This window comes from Tamandua tetradactyla, chromosome 5, assembly GCF_023851605.1.
Source record: "Tamandua tetradactyla isolate mTamTet1 chromosome 5, mTamTet1.pri, whole genome shotgun sequence".
In the NCBI taxonomy this organism is placed as follows: Eukaryota; Metazoa; Chordata; class Mammalia; order Pilosa; family Myrmecophagidae; genus Tamandua; species Tamandua tetradactyla.
In genome coordinates, this window is record NC_135331.1 from 125,507,257 (window position 1) to 125,527,625 (window position 20,369).

General features: G+C 37.1%; 1 protein-coding gene across 1 annotated transcript in view; it reads right to left on the reverse strand.

The window, feature by feature from the left end:
- The window catches only part of LMBRD1 (LMBR1 domain containing 1), a 220,797-nt gene that overhangs the window by 192,165 nt on the left and 8,263 nt on the right, over positions 1-20,369 (reverse strand). The gene's annotated exons all lie outside the window — the stretch shown is intronic.

Genomic DNA, 20,369 nt, shown 5'->3' on the forward strand with positions numbered 1-20,369 from the left:
ACAAAGGAAAGAATCAGTGATAAACAAAGCAGGAAAATAAAAATCATACAGTCCCAAGAATAGAAAGAGAAAAGAACAGAAAAACTTGAGCAGTGTCTAAGAACCCTGAATGACAGCATAAAGCATATAGACATACATATCATAGGAGTCCCAAAAGGAGAAAAGGGAAAAGGGACAGAAAGTATATCTGAGGAATTAATGGTTGAACTTTCTCAGTTCTTATGAAAGACATAAATTTATATGTTCCTGTAGCACCAGACCTAAGATCTCCAAAAATAAGATTCAGAATCTTGTTAGAGTAGCAACTTTACAACATAAACTGAAATCTCAATCTTGCATGGTGTCTGCGATTAAAGTGAGGGCATTGATGGGAAAGGAGTGGGACCCTGAAAAACGAGATGCTGACATATGGATTGATAATGATGTCCATGGAGAGGATGAAACCGTAGGTCAGGCTGAGCCTTCTCTAAATAATCCTGTAATAGTCTGCCCTGAGGACATAGCCACCCCACCTCCAGCCTACCCTGAGGAGCTAGCTACCCAATCTCCACCTAAAGGGATTAATCCTAGAATGACTAATCCTGTCTCACCAGATGAAACTGCAAATGAATGCCCTGAAGTAATTGGCTTGGAAGATACTTCTAATTCTTTTCAGGACCTATCCCCAACATCCTTCATTTCTTCCAGGCCTATAACTAGACTGGAGTCCCAACAGGCCCCAAAAGGTGAGCTACAAAGTGTCACTCATGAGGAGGTATGTTATACTTCAAAAGAACTGCATGAGTTTTCCAATTTATATAGACAGAAATCAGGGAAATATGTGTGGCAATGGATTTTAAAGTTGTGAGATAATGGTGGGAGGAATATAAAGCTGGATCAGGCTGAATTTATTGGTATGGGCACACTAAGCAGTGATTCTGCATTCAATGTTATACCTCAAGGGGTTCAAAACGGCATTAAGTTTGTTTGGATGGTTGGTTGAAATATGGATCAAAAGGTAGCTGACATTACCTGAGGATGAAATGCCACAACTGCCCTGGTATAATGCAGATGAGGGGATCCAATGGCTTGGAGAGACTGGAATGTTAGAGTGGATTTATCATGGAAAGTCAGCTCATACACCCCAGGAATGTCCGGAGAACGTACCTTTCACCAGAACCATGAGAAATAAACTTGTGAGATTAGCTCTATCAACCCTGAAGAGCTCTGTAGTTGCCCCTCTCTACAGGTCAGATATTACTGTAGGTACCGCTGTCACTGAGCTAGGAATCCTTAAACACAACGGGGATGATCAGATCCTGAGTTGGCAGAAGCCAGGTGGCAGCATTTAATTATCAAAGACAGGGTAGACATGGCTATCAAAATGGACAGCAGATTCAAAGCAGGAATCAAAATAATCTGACTTACAGAGATTTGTGGCATAGGCTAGCAGATGATGGGGTACATTGAAGTACAATACATGGGAAGTCTACTAAATTCTTCTTTGAGATGTACAAGCAAAAGAGTTTTATGTCAAGTGAACAGAAATCTAGAACTACAAAAGCAGAAAGTCACGGCCCCTTAATCAGTTTCCAGACTTGAGACAGTTTACAGACCCAGAACCCCTTGAATTAGGGGAGGTTAGGTCCCTTTGGGAGAGGACCCTGTTAAACTGCCACAAATTTATTCTGTTAATCTTCCTACAAGCATTCCCCAAGGAGAATGACAGCCTTTTACCAAGTAACTGTGCACTGGGGAAAAGGAAATGATCAGATATTTCAGGGTTTATTAGACACTAGTTCAGAAGTGACATTAATTCCAGAGGACTCAAAACATCACTCTGGTCCACTGGTCAAAGTGGGGGCTTATGGAGGTCAGGTTATTGATGGAGTTTTTGCTCAGGTCCATCTCACAGTGGGTCCAGTGGGCACCTGGACCCATTCTGTAGTTATTTCCTCAGTTCCAGAATGCATGATTGGAATAGACATACTGAGCAACTGGCAGAATCCCCACACTGGTTCTCTGACACATGGAGTGAGGGCTATTATGGTAGGAAAGGCCATGTGGAAGCCACTAGAATTGCTCCTACCTAGCAAAACAGTAAATCAGAAGCAATACCAGATTTCTGGAGGGACTGCAGAGATTACTGCCACTCTTAAGGACTTGAAGGATGCAGGAGTGGTGATTCCCACCACATCTGGCCTGTGCAGAAAACAGATGGGTCTTGGAGAATGAGTGGATTATCATAAGTGCCACCAGGTGGTAACTCCAATTGCAGCTGGTGTTCTGGATGTGGTATCATTACTTGAGCAAATCAATACATTCCCTGGTACTTAGTATGCAGCTATAGATCTGGCAAATGTTTTTTTCTCAATAGCTGCTAGTAAGGTCCACCAGAAACATTTTGCTTTCAGCTGGCAAGGTCAGCAATATACTTTCACTGTTTTACCTCGGAGTATATCAACTTTCCAGCCCTAAGTCACAGTCTTAAGGGACCTTGATCGTGTTTCCCTCCCACAAGACATCACACTGGTTCATTATATTGATGATATTATGTTGACTGGACCTAGTGAGCAAGAAGTAGAAACTACTCTAGACTTATTGGTAAGGCATTTGCATGCCAGAGGATGGGAGATAAATCCAACAAATATATATGGGCCTTCTACCTCAGTGAAATTTCTAGGTGTTCAGTGGTGTACGGCATGGCGAGACATCCCTTCTAAGGTAAAGGATAAGTTGCTGCATCTGGCCCCTCCTATGACCAAAAAAGAGGCACAAAGCCTAGTTGGTCTCTTTGGATTCTGGCAACAACATATTACCCATTTAGGTGTGCTACTCTGGCCCAATTATCAAGTGACTAGAAAAGCAGCTAATTTTGAATGTGGTCCAAAACAAGATATGGCTCTGTGACAGGTCCAGGCTGCTGTACAAGCTACTCTACCACTTGGACCATATGATCCAGCAGATCCAATGGTGCTGGAAGTGTCAGCGGCAAATAGAGATGCTGTCTGGAACATTTGGAAGGCATCTATAGGAGAACCTTAACACAGACCCTTAAGATTTTGGAGCTAAACCTTATCACCCACTGCTGATAACTACTCTCCTTTTGAGAAACAGCTTTTAACCTGCTACTTGACCTTAATGCTTAACCATGGGCCACCAAGGTATCATGAGACCTGAATTGCCTATCAGCAGCTGAGTGTTTTCCAACCCACCAAGCCATAAAGCTGGGTGTGCACAGCAGCACTTCATCATAAAATGAAAATAGTATTACGAGATAGAGCCAGAGCAGGTCCTAAAGGCACAAGTAAGCTACATTAGGAAGTGGCCCAAATGCTCATGGTCTGCACTCCTACCACATTACCTTCTCTTTCCCAGACCAGAGCTATGGCCTCCTGCAGAGTTCCTTACAGTGAACTGACCGAGGAAGAGAAAACTTGGGCCTGGTTAACAGATGGTTCTGTATAATATGCAGGTACCATGCAAAAGTGGACAGCTGCAGCACCACAACCCCTTTCCGGGATGTCCCTGAAGGACAATAGTGAGGGGAAATCCTCCCAGTGGGCAGAACTCTGAGCAGTGCACCTGGTTGTTCACCTTGCCTGGAAGGAGAACTGGCCAGAGGTGTGTTTGTATACTGACTCATGGACTGTTGCTAATGGTTTGGCTGGATGGTCAGGGACTTGGAAGGAACATGATTGGAAGGTGAGTGAAAAAGAAGTCTGGGGAGAGGTATGTGGGATAGACCTCTCTGAGTCAGCAAAAAATGAGGATATTTGCATCCCATGTGAATGCTCACCAGAGGGTGACTTCAGCAGAGGAAGGTTTTAATAATCAAGTGGATAAGATGACCCGTTCTGTGGATATCAGTCAGCCTCTTTCCCCAGCAACTCCAGTCAGCCCAATGGGCTCATGAACAAAGTGGTCATGGTGGAAAGGATGGAGGTTATACATGGGCTCAGCAACATAGACTTCGACTCACCAAGGTTGCCTGTCGACAGCCACTGCTGAGTACCCAATCTGCCGGCAGCAGAGAACCACATTCAGCCCTCAATACGGCACCATTCTTTGAGGTGACCAGCCAGCTATATGGCGGCATATTGATTACATCGGACCACTCCCATCATGGAAGGGGCAGGAATGTGTTTTAACAGGAATAGACACATACTCTGAATATGGGTTTGCTTCCTCTGCATGCAATGCTTCTGCCAAAATAAGATCTGTGGACTTAATGGAATGCCTTATCCATCATCATGTTATCTCACACAACATCACTTCTGATAAAGGAATTCACTTCACAGCAAATGAAATGTGGAAATAGTCACATGCTCATGGAATTCTCTGGTTTTATCATGTTCCCCAACATCCAGAGGCAGCTGGACTGATAGAATGACCTTTTGCAAACTCAATTATGGTGCTAACTAGGCTGGGATGATGCTCTTCAGGAGGCTGTATATGCTCTGAATCCATGTCCACTTTATGGTGCTATTTGTCCCATAGCCAGGATCCATGGGTCTAAGAACCAAAGGGGTGGAAATGGGAGTGGCACCCTATTACCCCTAGTGATCCACTAGGAAAATTTTTGCTTCCTGTCCCTGCTACCTTGAGCTCTGCAGATTTTAGTTCCAGAAGAGAGACTTCTTCCACCAGGAGAAACAACGATTCCATTGAACTGGAATCTAAGACTGCCACCTGGTCACTCTGGGCTACTCATGCCCGTGGATCAACAAGCCAAGAAGGGGATTACTTTACTTGTTGGGGTGACTAACCCTGACTATTAGAGGGAAACAGGACTGCAACTACACAAGGGAGGTAAAGAAGAGCTTTCCTGGAATATAGGAGATCCGCTAGAGCGTCTTTTAGAACTACCATGCCCTGTGATTAAAATGGAAAACTGCAACAACCCAATCCAGGCAGAACTACCAACAGCTCCTAAACTTCAGGAATGAAGGTTTGGGTCACCACATCAGGCAAAGAACCACAGCCAGCTGAAGTGCTTGCTGAGTGTAAAGGGAACATGGAATAGGTAGTCGAAGAAGGTAGTGATAAATATAACCTACAACCACATGATCAGTTACAGAAAAGAAGACCATAATGCTGTTTTGTTCATGTTATAGTATTTAAGTTGTAATATTAAGTTTAAGAGTGAATATTACCCAAGGGCTTGCACCCTATTCTGGAGAGATTTAATGCATTTCCAATTGTACATGGGACAGCTGAGTATTGTTAGGCGAGGAAAAAATATGGCTATTATTTTCTATTTAGAGATTAAGTATGGTTTAAGGTAATCTGTATAGCTGCTAAGTTGGCAAGGGGTGGACTGTCACGGTCAACTTCATGTGTCAACTTGGCCAGGTGGTGGTATTCAGTCATCTAGTCGGGCAAGTGCTGGCCTGAATGCTGCTATAAGGACATTTCACAGACTTAAATCATGATTACAGTGGCTGTATCCACAGCTGACTGCATTTGTAATCAGCTAAGGGAAACGTCTTCTACAATGAGTGACAATCTAATCACCAGAAGGTTTTTAAGGAGGATTCAGAAGAGACAGTCACTCTTTCTGCTTCAGCCAGTGAGCCTCTCCTATGGAGCTCGTCCAGACACTTCATTGGAGTCACCAGCTTCACAGCCTGCCCCACGGAGTTTGGACCCTTACATCCCTACAGCTGCCCAGCCAGTCTCTCCTGAGAGTTTGCTGAGGACCTTCATGGGTTATCAGCTTCACAGCCTGCCTTGTGGATTTTGGATTCTACATTCCCAAGGTTATATGAGACACTTTAATAAATTTTATATCTATTGATACCTCCTGCTGATTCTGTTTATTTAGAGAACCCTAACCAATACACATGTCCAAGAAGCACAACATACTCCAAACAGAATAAAACAATATAGACCTACTACAAAACACATACTATTCAGAATGTCATATGACAAAGATAAAGAGGAAATTGTGAAAGCAGCAAGAAAATAAGCTACTTATCACATACAAGGGATCCTCAATAAGACTAAATGCTGATTTCTCACGAGAAACCACAGAGGCAAGAAGGCATGGTATGATATATTTAAGGTACTGAAAGATAAAAACCACTAGCCAAAAACTCTTTATCCAGCAAAACTGTCCTTTTAAATTGAAGGAGAGTTTAAAACATTCACAGATAAACAGAAATGAAGAGACCTGCCCTATGAGAATTGCTAAAGCGAGTTCTTCAGGTTGAAAGGAAAAGACAGCAAAGAGTGGCTTGGAGAAGAGTGAAGATGTGAACATCTTCAGTAAAGGTAAGTAATTGGGTAAAAACAAAACCCAATAGTACTGTGCCCTGAATATATAACTCTACTCTTAAATTCTTATAAGTGTTAGAATACAATTGAATAAGAAGAAGTCATACTTCCTAATAATAGGTGAAAAAACATGAAGAATTACTGTGGGACAAAAACACATATAGATGGGTAAATAATGGGGGAAGGGACAAGATTTAAGGGGAGGTTTAGATTTTCTATTAGTGAGGGTGTGTTTCGTAGTTATCTTTCTCTTGGGAATAATAAAATTATCTAAAATTGAGAGTGTTGATGGACTGTTAACTTTGGACATGAATGCAGGTGGCTAAAGGATGCAATGACTGAGTAGACTGGTGAACAATGGTGCATACATATGATCAATATTGTGCTGCTACAAAATGACCAAAATTCTGAGGCATGCAAAATTGTGAATAAACCTGTGAGACATTCGTTCAGGCAAAATAAACCAGAAACAAAGGAGAAAAAAAAACACACACATAAAGATGGGGGAAAAAGAGGGATATAGAAACAGAGTATCTGTATGCTACTGCAGTTAGGTAGTATCTTCTCAAATTAGTAGGTTAGCGATAAAGGTTGTATAATACAAACTCTAGGGTAACCACAGAGTAAACATGAAAAATAGACAAAAATGGACATGAAAAACAGGTCAGACAGATGCATCACAAAAGATCTAACAATACAGCAGAAGAGGCTGCAACAAAGGAAAAGGGAGACAAAAGATACAAAAAAGGACAAAATGGATCAAGTACTCCTTTTATATTAATAATACTGAGTGTTAATGACTTAAACTTTCCAATTCAAAGATGCAATTTGGCAGAATGAATAAAACAGCAACATACGTTGTTTATAGGAGACTTACCTTAGACCCCAAAATAGATTGAAAGTTAAAGAATGGAAAAGATAATTCATGTAAATAGCAACCAAAAGAGAGCTGGGGTAATTATACTAACATTGGAAAAAATAGACTTTAAGATAAAAGCTGTCATAAGAGACATAAAAAAATAAAAGGATGCTATCTATAAATAAAAGGGTCAAACTACCAAAGGTAAAAAAAAGACATAAAAAACAATCGTAGGGCAGGCAATGGTGGCTCAGTGGCAGAGTTCTCACCTGCCATGCCGGAGACTCAAGTTTGGTTCCTGGTGCCTGCCCATGTTAAAAAAAAACTGTAAATATGTATGCACATAACCATGGTACACAAAAATACATGAGGCAAAACTAAAAGGAAAAACAGACACCTCTACAATAATAGTTGAAGATTTCAATTCACCACTGTCATCAATAGTAAAAATATTTGGACAGAAGATTAGTTAAAAAACAGAAAACTTGAACAGTATGGTAACAAACTAGGCCTAACAGTCATACACAGAGCACTGTATCCTAAAACAGCAGGATACACATAATCTCATCGGATACACATAAATATTCTCCAGGATAGACTATGTTGGGTCACAAAACAAGTCTCCGTAAGTTTTAAAAGACTGAAATTAAACAAAACATCACCTCTAACCACAATGGGATGAAGCTGAAAATCGGCAGAAAACTGGAAAATTCACAAATATATGGAAGTCAAATAACACTTTTCAAAGAAGAAATCATAGTGGGAAAGAGTAAATATCTTGAGACAAGTGAAAATAAGAATACAACATATCAAAACTTATGGGATGCAGGGAAGGCAATGCTGAGAGGAAATTTATAGCCCTAAAATACCTACAATAAAAAAGAAAGAGCTAAAATTTCAGATGTAATTGGCACACAGGAAGAAACTAGACAAAAACCAGCCAACTAAACCCAAAAAAATCAGGAGGTAAGAAACAATAAAGATTAGAACAAAAATAAATGAAAATGAGAATTAAAAAAAAAAAATAGAAAGCACTAACAAAACCAAATTTTGGTTCTTTGAAAAGACCAATAAAACTGACAGACCTTCAGATAGAATGACTAAGAAAAAAAAAAACAGAGGACACAAATAATATCAGTAATGAGAGAGGGAACATTTCTACTAATCCCACAAAAATGAAAAGGATCATAAGGGGATAATGTTAACAACAGTATGCCAACAAGTAAGATAACAAAGATGAAATGGATAAATTCCTCAAAACACAAACACACAAACAAACCTACACTGAGGTGAGAAGAAATAGAAGCTCTCAAGAAACCTATTTCAAGAGACTGAATTAGTCACCAAAAACTTTCCAACAAAGAATGGACCAGATGGTTTCACAGCTGAATTCTACAAAACATTCCAGGAAGAATTAACAGAATCCTATCCAAATTCTTACCAAAAATTGAAGAGAAGGGATCACTCCCAAATTCATTCTATGAGGCCAACATTACCCTAATATCAAAGGTAGTTCAAGATATTACAAGAAAAGAAAATTGTAAGACCAATATCTCTTATGAATATAGATGCAAAAATCCTCAACAAAATACTAGCAAACCAAATCGAACAGCACACTGAAAGAACTTTACACCACAATCAAGTGAGATTTATCCTAGGAATGCAAGGTAGTTCAACATAGGAAAATCAACTCATACCATATACCACATTAACAGAACAAAGTGTAAAACCCACATGATTTAGGGCCCCTACCCTTTACCCTTCCATGTAAATTTGCTGATTGGCTCTTCTAGTTCTGCAAAGAAGGTTGCTGGAATTTTTATTGGGATTGTACTGATTCTATCAATCAATTTGGGTAGGACTGACATCTTACAAATATTTATTCCACCAATCAACGAACATGGAACGTCATTCCTTTGATTTAGATCTTCTTTAATTTCTCTCAGCAATGTTTTATAGTACTGTCTGTATAAATCTTTTATATCCTTGCTAGATTCATTTCTAGGTATTTGATTTATTTGGTTATTATTATAAAGGGAATTTTTCCTTGATTTCTCTGATTGTTCAGTGTGTGCATATATAAATACTTCTAATTTTGGGGTGTCATCTTGTATTCTGCCACTTTATCATGGAAATAAAAAGAAAACCCACACAACAGGAGAAGATATTTGGAAAATACATATCTGATAAGGATTTAATATTCAGAATATATAAAGAAATGCTACAACTTACCAACAAAAAGACAAGCAATCCAACTTCAAACCAACTTCAAGGCAAAAGACTTGAAAAGTCATCTCTCTGAAGAAGATATACAAATGACCAAAAAGCACACAAACAGATGCTCAACATCATTAGCAGAAAGGGAAATGCAAGTCAAAATCACAATGAAATACCACATCATACCCACTAGAAAGCCTTCTATTAAAAAAGACTGAAACTTGCAAATGTTGGAGAGAATGTAGAGAAACAGTAACCTTCATTAATTTCTGATGGCAATGTAAAGTGGTAGAGCCACAGTGGAAAACACTTTGGTGGTTCCTCGGAAACTTAAGTATAGACTTAACATCTGATCCAGCAATCCCACCACTAGGTATACAACAAAAATAATTGAAAACAGGGTCTTAAAAAGTTATTTGCACATCAATGTTCATAGCAGCATTATTCACAATTTTCAAAAGATGGAAGTAACCCAAGTATCCATCAACTAATGACTAGATAAACAAATGAGAGGTAAGCATTCAAAGGAATATTATTTAGTCATAAAAGGAATGAAATTCTGATATATGCAAAAACATGGATGTACCTTGAACACATCATGCTGAGTGAAAAAAGCCAGACACAAAAGGATAAACATTTTATGCTCTTACTGATCTGAAAAATTAGAATAAGCAAATTCATAAAATCAGATTCTAGAATATAAGTTACCAGGGGACAGGGTGGGAATAGGGAATGATGTGTGAAAGCTTAAGGTGTTCCTATTTGAAACGATGGTAATGTTATGGTAATGGATGGTGGTTATGGCAGCACACCATAGTGAACATAATTAACAGCACTGAAATATATAACTGAAGGTGGTTTAAAAGGGAAATGTAAAGTTATATAGAAATGGTTACTAGAATAAAACTTTTTAAAAAAAATTCATGGACCTGCACTACACAGTGAGTATAAGTTAAACGCATAGACTATGCTAAATGATGAAAAATGTGCTTTCATCATTTCTAACAAATGTACCACACTGATGGAAAATATGACTAATAGGGTGGTATACTGGAATTCTGCATTTTATGTATAATTGCTCTATACCTTACAACTTAATAAAAAATTTATTTAATTATTTAATTAAATTAAAATTAAAACCATATAATCATCTCAACTGACACAGAAAAAGCATCTGACAAAATCCAGCATCCTTTCTTGATTAAAAAAAAAAAAACTTCCTCAACATGATAAAAGGCACTGTGCTGATTTGAAACTATTATGTACCCCAGAAAAGCCATGTTCTTTTAATCCAATCTTGTGGAGATGTGACCCACCCAATTGTGGGTGGGACATTTTAATTAGATTGTTTCCATGGAAATATGACCCACCCAATTACGGGTGGCACCTTTTATTTAGGGTGTTTCTGTAGAAATGGGACCTTTTGATTAGGTTATTTCCATGGAGATGTGGCCCTGCTCATTCAGGGTGAGTCTTAATCCACTTACTGAAGTCTTATAAGGAGACCTTTTGGAGAAAGCATGGCTACTTACAGAGTTGACACTAAAAACAAGTGACAGATATTTGGAGATGCAGAAGGAAATGCCCCAATAGACACCAGAATCTGAGAGAGCCATCTGAAACCAGAAGCCAGGAGGGAAGGACAGACATTGCCATGTGCTTTCCCATTGACAGAGAAAACCTGGATGTGATGTGCCTTTTTTGAGTGAAGGTATCCTCTTGTTGATGCCTTAATTTGGATATTTTTATGGCTTTTGAGTTATAATTTATAACTTAATAAATCTCCTTAGTAAACACCAATCCATTTCTGGTATATTGCATTCTGGCAGCTTTAGCAAACCAAAACAGGCATCTATGAAAAACCCACTGCTAAAGGTGGTGAAAGTTTAAGGCTTTCCCTTTAAGATCTAGAAAGAGACAAGGATGCTCACTGTCACCACTGTTTTTCGACACTGAAGTGGAAGTTCTAGCCAAAAAATTTAGGAAAGAAAAAAAATAAAAGACATCCAAATTGGAAAGGAACAAGTAAAACTGTATTTGCAGATGATATGCTCGTATACATACAAAGTCCCCAAAAACCTACACTAAGCTACTATAGCTAATAAACTCAGCAAAGCGGTGGGGCACAAGATCAAAATACAAAAAATCAGAAGAGCAGCTATACATAGAAATGAATAAGCTGAGGAGGAAATTAAGAATAAAATTCCATTCACAACAGCAACTACAATAATCAAGTATATAGGAATAAATTTAACCAGAGATTTAAAGTACTTATACACAGAAAACTACAACACTTTGCTAAAAGAAATCAAAGAAGATCTAAATAAATGGAAGGACATTCCACGCTTGTGCTGGTTTGAAAGTGTTGTGTAGCATAGAGAAGCCACGTCCTTTAATCCAGATTCAAAATTGCAGGGTAGAAACCTTTGATTAGACTTTTTTCATGGAGAGTCACCTACTCAACTGTGTGCATGACTTTTGATTAGATTGTTTCCATGGAGACGTGGTGTACCCAATTGTGGGTAAGGCCTTTTGATTAGATGGAGATGTGACTCTGCCCATTCAAGATGAGTCTGGATTCATTTACTGGGGTCCTTTAAAGGGGAGACATTTTGGAAAAAACACAGTTACTTCACAGTCAACAGAGATGCACATATATGGAGATGCTTGGAGTGCCACAGAGAAAACAGACACCTAGACATGGACGTTCGGAGATGCAGAGCACAGAAAACATTGCCATGTGCCCTCCCATAAGATGCTAAGCAAGTGACAACCCAAAGCTGTGTCCTGGAGAAGGTATGTAAAGGCCCACAGCCACTTAGAGAGGAAACCACTGGTATCAGAAGCTGGAAGTAATGGAACCAGGAACAAGGACCAACAGATGCCAGTCACATGCCTTCCCGTGTGACATACATCAGCCTTTCTTGAGTTAAGACATCTTTCTCTAGATGCCTTAGTTTGGACATTTTTATGGCCTTAGTACTATAAACTTGTAGTAATGTAATAAATTCCCTTTTTAATTGCTGTTTCATCGCTGGTATATTGCATCTGAGCAGCATTAACAAACTAAAACAATGCTTATGGATTAGAAGAATAAATATTGTAAAGATGTCAATTCTACTCAAATTGATTTACAGATTCAATACAATCCCAATCAAAACTCAACAGCCTTCTTTGCAGAAATGTAAAAGTCAATCATCAAATATATGGAAGGGTACAAGGGCCCTAACGGCAAAAGTCATCTTGAGAAAGAAGAATGAAGTTGAAAGATGCCTGACTTTAAACTTATTACAAAGCTATGGTGATCAAAACAGCATGGTGTTGGGGCGGGCCGCGGTGGCTCAGCGGGCAAGAGTGCTTGCCTGCCGTGCCGGAGGACCCCGGTTCGATTCCCGGCCCCAGCCCATGTAACAAACAAACAAACAAACAAAATATAATAAAACAAGAAAATGTTTAAAAATGTTTCCCTTCCATCCTTCCTTCCTTCTCTCTGTCTTTCCTTCCTTTAAAAAAAAAAAAAAAAACAGCATGGTGTTGGTAATATTCAAACTGGAATCAAACCAAGAGCTAAGAAACAAATCCTTACATCTCTGACCAACTGATTTTTTTAATGTAACTTTATTCACATAACACACAATCATCTAAGGTGTATATTCTCTGGTTCACAGTATCATATAGCTGTGCATTCATCACAATCAATTTTTGAACATTTTCACTACTCAAAAAAATAAAAATAAGTAAAATAAAAGTAGAAAAGGATACCCAAAACATCCCATACCCTCCCTTATAATTAATTTATTTTTTTGTCTTCTTTTTTTCTTACTCATTCATCCATACACAAAATAAAGGGAGTGTCCATCAGAAGGTTTTCACAACCATGTGGTCACACCTTAAAAGCGCTATAGTTATTCAATCATTTTCAAGAATCAAGGCTGCTATTGAATTACAGTTCCACATTTTCAGGCATTTTCCTCTAGCTACTCTAATACACCAAAAACTTAAAAGGGATATCTATATACTACATAAGAATAACCTCTGGAATAACCTCTCAATTCTGTTTGAAATTTCTCTGCCACCAGAACTTTATTTTATTTCATTTTTCTTCCCCTTTTGGTCAAGAAGGCTATCTCACTTTCACAATGCCAGAGGAAGGCTCATTTCCTGGAGCCATGTCTCACATTGTCAGGCAGACTTACATCCCTGAGAGTCATGTCCCCATATAGGGGGTATCTGGCCAACTGATATCTGACAAGGATACCAAGTCCACTCAATGGGGAAATATTAGTCTGTTCAACAAATAGTGCGTAGAGAACTAGCTATCAATATGCAAAAGAATAAAGGTAGTCCCCTATCTCACACCATATACAAAATTGAACTCAAAATGAATCAAAGACTGAAATACAAGAGTAAGGACTATAAAACTCCTAGAGAGAAGAAAAAAGAAAAAAATTTAAAAAAATTAAAAAAAAAAAAAAAACTCCTAGAAGAAAACATAGGAAAGCGTCTTCAGGACCTTATAGTAGAGAATGATTTCTCAGACTTCATGCCCAAAATACAAGCACCAAAAGAAAAATTAGGTAAATGTGACATCTAAAAACTTTTGTGCAAAGACTTTATCATGAAAGTGAAAAAATATTTCCCTCCAGAATGGGGGAAAATATTTGAAAACCACATATCTGATAAGGGGTTATTATCTATACTATATAAAGAAATCATACAACTCAACACACACACACACAAAAAAACCACTTAAGAAATGGTTTGAATATCCTCTTGATTCAAAAAGGATATACCTAGCAAAAAAAAAAAAAAACCCACACATGAAAAGATACCCAACATTATTAGGTATTAGGGAATACATATCAAAACCACAATGAGATATTTCATAACCACTTAAATGGCCACTATTAAAAAATAATAAAAAATTACAAATGTTAGAGAAGATATGGAAAAATGAAATCTTCATTCATTGTTTTGGGAATGTAAAATGGTGCAGCCCCTGTGGAAGGCACTTTGTAGTCCTGGGAAAGTTAAGTATAGAATTATCATATGACCTGGCATTCTCACTTCTAGGTAGATACCCAAAAGATGTGAAAGCAGGCAGTCAAACATATATTTGCATACCTATGTTCATGATGGCATTATTCACAACTGCTAAAAGGTGGAAGGAACCCAAGTGAACATCAATTGATGACTGGATAAACAAAATGTGGTAATACAAACAATGGAAAATCATTCAGCCATAAAAAGGAATAAGGTTCTGATACATGTGACAACATGGATGAACCTTAAAGACATCATTTGAGTGAAATAATCCAGATACCAAAGAACAAATATCATATGATTTCACTGTTATGAAACAATTAAAATAAGCAAACTCATTGAGTTAGAATCTAGAATACAGTTTTCAAGGGGCTGGGATGCAGGTAGGGAATTGGGTAGGTAGGGAATTGGGAATTAATGCTTATATTGTGGTGATGGTTACACAACATTGTGAATGTAATTAACAGCACAGAGCAATATATTGGAATGCAGTTAAAAGGGGAAATTTTACATTGTATATATGTTATTAGAAGAAAAAAATTTTTAAAAAGAAAACAGGACTATACAACACAAACAGGGAACCCTATTGTAAACAACAGACTACAGTTAATGGCATAATTATAAAAACGTTCTTTCATGAACTGTGACAGATGTATCACACTAATGCAAGGTGTTAATAATAGGGAGGTATAAAGGAAGTCTGTATTTTCTGCATGATATTTCTGCAAAACCACAACATCTCTAATAAAAAAAAATATTTAAAAATAAAAAGTTCACAAATTTAAAAAACCAATTGAAAGAATATCAAAATTCATAGGTAGCAATTGCCAAGCATCAAAAACGTGGATTTTTATATGCAATAAAATTTTATTTGTAGTTATCTAAAACTACGCCAGATAAACAACAACAACAAAAAATGGTACTGGAACAAATTTTCCTTCTGACATCTATTTTATCCCTCACTTCCATTCCATCTTGTCCCTTAAGAATCATCCCTTTCTCATCATATTCTACAAAATGTAAACCCTGCCATATTTTCAATCTCTGACTGCCAGTTATCCAGCCTGCTTTTTTCTCTCATTTCACTCCAGTCAGCCATACTATTTGTCCAGTGGGTTTGAAGCAGATTTCACAAAATGCAAAGTGAAATAGCCACAAAGCCTGAAGTCCCCTTAAAGACTGGATGAAAAACTGCATACCAAACTAGGTAACTTAGACAAAATGGATAATTTCCTAAAAATGCACAAACTACAAATAACTTACTCAAGAAGCAGAAGATCTCAACAAACCAAAAACTAGGAAGAAGACTGAATCAGTCATCAAAACCTCCCCAAAAAAGAAAAGCTCAGGACTGGATGGCTTCACAGGGGAATTTTATCAAACGTTTCAAGAAGAAGTAATAACAATAATGCTCAAACTCATCCAAAAGACTGAAGAGAATGGACTATTCCCTAATCCATTCTGTGAGACCATGCCAAAGCAAATAAAGGTATCACAAGAAACAAAAGTACACACAAATTTCTCTTATGAAAATAGATGCAAAAATCCTCAACAAAATGATAGCAAGCCAAATTCAACAGGATATTAATTACACACCACGATCAAATGGGATTTATCTGAGATATACAAGAGTAGTTCAACATAAAAAAAACAATTAATGTAATACACCCTATAAACAGAATGAAGAAAAAACAAACACATGAACATTTCAATTGAAGCAGAAAAGTCATCTGACAAAATCCAGCACCACTTCTTGATAAAAACACTTAGAAAAATAGGAATAAACTTTCTCAACATAATAAAGGGCAAATATGAAAAGCCCACTGCTAACATCATACATAATGGTGAAAGACTAAAAGTCTTCCCTCTAAAATTGAGGAACAAGACAAGAATGCCCTCTGACACACTGTTATTCAACATTATACTGGAAGTTGTAGCTGGAGAAGTTAGGCAAGAAAAAGAAAAGGCATTCAAATGTGAAAGAAAGAAGCAAAAATTTCACTATTTGTAGATGACTTCACTCTAAATACTGAAAAATCCACAACAAAACTCCTAGAGATAATAAATGAATTCCACAAGATCAATATCCAAAAATCAGTAGTGTTTCCACACACTAGCAATGAACAGTGAGAAGAAATCAAGAAAAAAAGCCATTTACAATAGCAACTAAAAGAATCAAATATCTAGGAATAAATTTAACCAAGGACTTTTACATAGAAAACTACAAACATTGCTGAAAGAAATTAAAGACAACCTAAATAAAGGGAAGGAAAGCCATGTCCACGAAAGACTAAATATTGTTCAGTAGTCAATCCTATCCAAAGCAATTTACATATTCAACACAATCCCAATCAAAATTCTAATATTCTTCTTTGCAGAAATGGAAAAACCAATCATCAAACTCATACGAAAAGCAGGGAACAGAAGACTGTCAGTGAGGTAGATGAAGAGGAAGAAGGTGGGGAGGAGGAAGGAGAAGGAGATGACAAGGAAGAAGATGGAGATGAAGATGAGGAGGCTGAGGGAGCTATGGGCAAAGGGCAGCTGAAGATGAAGAGGATGATGATGTGGACACCCAGAAGCAGAAGACCAATGAGGATGATTAGACAATAAAAAGGAAACATTAAACGTTAAAAAAAAAAAAGGGCGCCATGACGTACTTCTCAGAACCCTAAATCAGAACCTAATGTTCCCATCTCAGAACCTAAATGTGGTCACCTTCGAGCAGAGTCCCATCCATCTGCCAGGTAGTGCCACCACAGATGACACGTGCTCTCCACCACCCAATCAAAACCACAAATTGAATCTGCACTTCAAGAATGGATAAAACGTCTAGACAGAAGACCAATAAAAAAATACAGGACTTGAATGATAGACTAAACCAATCAGACCTAACAGACATATATAGAACACTGCACCCAATGAAAACAGAATACACACTCTTTTTAGAGCTCCAGGATGGACCATATGTTGGGTCAAATAAAGCCTCAATAAATTCAAAAATACCATGTAATGCATATTCTCTACCACAAAGGAATCAAGCAATCAGTAACAGGGAGAAATGGAAAGTTCACAAATATGTAGGAATTAAACAACATACTCTTAAACAACCAATGGTTAAAGAGGAAGTCACAATCCAAATTAGAAAATATCTTGAGAAAACTGAAAATACAACATACCAAAACTTATGGGATGGAGCGAAGGCAGTGTTGAGAAGGAAATATATAGCTCTAAATATTTACATCGAAAAAAGAAGAGTTCAAAATCAGAAACTTAATCTCAAAACTGTAAGAACTAGAAAAAGAAAAGCAAACTAAATCCAAAGTGAACGGAAGGAAATTACAAAGATAAGAGTGGAGATAAAAGAAACTAACAAATTCTTAGGAACTCACCTACATTGACTCAAGAAGAAACAGAAGATTTCAAAACACCAATTACTAATAAAGAGATTGAATCAATAATAAAAAAAAAAACTTCCAACAAATCAAATGTGTCCAAATTCACAACTGCCAAAAGATGGAAGCAATCCAAGTGTCCATGAACTGATTAACGGATGAAATATGGTATAAGCATACAATGGAAGAATATTATTCAACGATAAAAAAGGAACGAAGTCCTGATACATACAACATGGCTGAACCTTGATGACATCATGTTGTGTGAAACAAGCCAGGCATAAAAAGACAAATGTTGTATTAGCCCACTGTTCTGAAACATGTAAATTGTATATATAGCAAGAGAATAATTTTTTTAAAATAGAATGTAAAAAAGATTAACTAGTCAAACAATGAATCCTACGTTAAACCATGAACTTTAATTAACAGAACAATTATAAAAATATGCTATTATCAATTGTAATAAATGTTTCACACCAATGCAAGATATTGGTAGTGGGGTGGTAAATGGGGGAAAAAAATTCACATGGAAGGGTTTAGAGTCCTGAATAGCCAAAACCATTCTGCACGAGAAGAACAAAGTTGAAGGACTCACACTTCTCTGATTTTAGAATTTATTACGAAGCTACAGTAATCAAAACAGTGTAATACTGGCACAGTTAAGCACAGACCAATAAAACTGAATTGAGAGATCAGAAATAAATGTTCATATATATGGCCAATTGTGTTTTGACAAGAGTGCCAAGTCCAGTCAATGAGGAAATATTAGTCTCTTCAATAAGAAGTGCTGGGAAAACTAGATACCCACACGTGAAACAATGTAAGTGGAACCTTACTTCATTATATACAAAAATGAATCAAAGACCAAAATATAAGAACCAGGACTATAAAACTCCTAGAAGAAAACGTAGGGAAGCATCTCCAGAACCTTATGTTAGGGAATGGTTTCTAAGACTTTACACCCAAAGCATAAGCAACAAAAGAACTGGGTAAAAGGGGACATCAAAATTTAAAACTTTTGCGCAAATAACTTTATCATAAAAGTGAAAAGACAATCAATAGAATGAGAGAAAATATCTGGAAAGCATATGTTTAATAAGGATTTAATATACAGATTATACAAAGAATGCTAACTCAACAACAAAAAGACAAACACCACAATTTAAAGGACAAAGGACATACATAAAAATTTCTCCAAAGAAGGTATACAAATGGCCAGAAAGCTCATGAAAAGATGGCTTAACATTATTAAATATAAAGCAATGTACATCAAATCAAAATCACAATGAGATGCCATCTCATACCCACTAAGATGGGTATTTTTTCTTTTAAATGGAAACTAAGCATTAGCAAGGATGTGGCAAAATAGGAACCCTTGTAGATTGTCGAGGGAATGTAAAATGGTGCAGCTGCTGTGAAAACCTGTTTGAAGTTCCTCAGAAAGTTAAGGATGAAATTACTGTATGACTTGGCAATCCCACTTCTACATATTTATCCAAAAGAACTGAAAGCAGGGACTCCAAAAATATTGCACACCCATGGTCACAGTGGTATTCACAATTGCCAAAAGTGGAAATGACCCAAGTGTCCATCCATGGAAGAATGGATAAACAAACTGTGGTATATAATACAATGGCATATTATTCTTTAAAAAAGAAAGACATTTTGATACCTTCTACAACATGAGTATCCTTGAAGATACCATGTTAAGTGAAAAAGCCAGACACAGAAAGACAAGTATTATGTGATCTTACCTACAAGATACAATTAGAATATGCAAACTCAGAGTCAGAAATTAGAATACAGGTTACCAGGCAAAGTGGTGGGAATGGAGGTGGGGAGTTAATGCTAAATTGGTATAGTTTCTTTTGGCAATGATGGAAAAAATTTGGTAATGGATGGTGGTGATGGTAACAAAACAACGTAAAAATAGTTAACACTATTGAATTGTACACTTGAAAATGGTTAAAATGAAAAGTTTAGGGTGATATATGTTGCCTCAAAGAAAAAAAACAAAGTACTGTACCATTTTTTAAAAAAGAAGAAACCCAATGATTTCACTGAAAAAAGTCATCTCTCCTCAAATATTTCAACCAAAATACAAAATGCATGAGTTAAATTAAAATGTAAAATACACGTTCACTGATAGATATCCCATTCTGAAAGTTTCTTGAAAATATTTCATGCTTCCTAAGAAGCCAAATCCCTAAGAAGCCTCATCAAGAAAGGGCTCTGGAGCAGACTGCCAAGCTTCAAATCTCACTTCTATTACTTAGTAGCTATGAGACTTCAGATGAGAGACTTCACCTCTCAGAACTTTGTTTTCTCTCCTATAAGAACATAGATAATACTATCTACCTCATAATGTTGTTTTGCAATTAAAAGGAATTAATATAATTAAAATACTTAGGATAGGATCTAACAGAGTAATTATTCAAAAGATGTTGGCCACTATCTTCATTATAATAGTGCATGATACAGACTAAATGCTCAATTAATACTTGCCATATGAATGACTGACTTATGAAAATTAATTTTAGTTTTCAAAAGAGTCAGAAAATATCTAAACCTAAGTATAAAACACTGCCAAATTATTT